This window comes from Orycteropus afer, unplaced genomic scaffold, assembly GCF_000298275.1.
Source record: "Orycteropus afer afer isolate SDZICR_OR568_19922 unplaced genomic scaffold, OryAfe1.0 scaffold00059, whole genome shotgun sequence".
NCBI classification, from domain to species: domain Eukaryota; kingdom Metazoa; phylum Chordata; class Mammalia; order Tubulidentata; family Orycteropodidae; genus Orycteropus; species Orycteropus afer.
This window is the reverse complement of record NW_006921646.1, coordinates 2,685,324-2,686,925: the sequence shown is the minus strand read 5'-3', so window position 1 is coordinate 2,686,925 and position 1,602 is coordinate 2,685,324.

Here is a 1,602-nt window from a genome sequence, read left to right as displayed (position 1 = left end):
GGGGCAGTTCTACTCTGTCATACAGAGTTAGCATGGGTCAAACTCAACTAGATGGCAGTAGGTTTTGGTTGGAGTGGGCAATTAGTAATGTCTTTCATTCTATTGTATAATATTATTCACCTTTTTGTCTCTCTTTACATGCTTCACTCTTACCAGCAGAGGCCTCAGGGTATGAAGAGGGAAAAAATGTAGCATTTTGGGTATGGAAGTGAAATTCTTTGTCCTTTCATCAGTTGTTGTTTTTTTTTTTTTTTAATTTTTGTTGTGATTTAAGGTTTACATAACAAATTCATTTTCCATATAGCAGTTCATACATTTTGATTCATGACATTGACTGCAATTCCTCACAATGTAACAGCTCTCTTCCCATTTCTCCCCATAGTTACCTCTTCTCTGTGTCCTTCCCTCCCATGCAATCCTGTCCCCTTAGCTGTCTCCCAGTGCAAACACTGCCCTTATGTTCTCCCATGATTGATCCCGCTCCAAGGAGTGTATCTACCTGATGTAAATGTTCACCCCATATGCCTAGCTATTGTTTAGCTGGAAGCCACAGGAGTGAGTTAAGTTCCAGACCTGAAGGGTAACTCAGGTCGCACTAGACTCTGTCAGACCAGCAAACTTGGTCTTTTTTTTTTTTTTTTAAAGTGACTTTGAGTTTTGTTCCACATTATTCTCCCACTCTATGCAGGATCTCCTGTACCAATCCTTCTCCGGGTGATTGACAGTGGTAGACGGGCACCATCTAGTTCTTCTGGACTCATGGTCATACAAGCTGAGGATCACATGGTCCTTGGACTATTTCCATGCATCTTTGGTTTTCTTCATTCTTCTTTGCTATGGACAAGAAGAGACCCATTATTGCATCTAGATGGCCACTTGCAAGCTTTTAAGACCCCAGTTACTACTCACCAAAGTAGGATACAGAAACATGTTTTTGTGTAGTATGTTATGCCAATTGAGCTTGATGTCCCCCGTGATCATGGTCCCGAGGCCACAGGTCCGACTACTTGTTCCCTCAGGGTAGCTAGCTGTGGCCAAGAAGTCACCACAACCTTGTCCCTTGTCAACTCTAGTGTACACCTAGACATTCTTACAGCACATACAAATATGCTTGTAGAAACATCATCTGCTGACCCTATACATACATGGTCATGGGCACATGCCCCCACTGCCCAGACATACCCAGTCTCTCAGCCTGTCCACCCGTAGATCAGTGCTTACAATCACTGACAATGCAGTACTGTACATGCAAAAGGGTTCATCTTTGTTGTCTGTACCTCCCATGTACCTCTCTCTCTCTTCCAATTCCTCAGTGCCATTGTGTTGATCACTTACTTTTGGTATATTGCCCTTCCCTTTACCCAAATCGATATTTGTCTCTACCTACCTAGCAGTGTTCTCTCTTCTCCCCTCCCATTCCTGGTAACCAATAACAAAAGTCTTCTTCCATATATAAGCCTTTCCTTGACTTTTTACAATAGCAAACTAATATAGTATCTGTGCTTCTGTCATTTACTTCACTCAGCATAATGTCCTCTAAGTTCATCCACATTATGTGGTGTTTCACAAATTCTATATTATTCTTTTTTTTTTTTTTTTAGG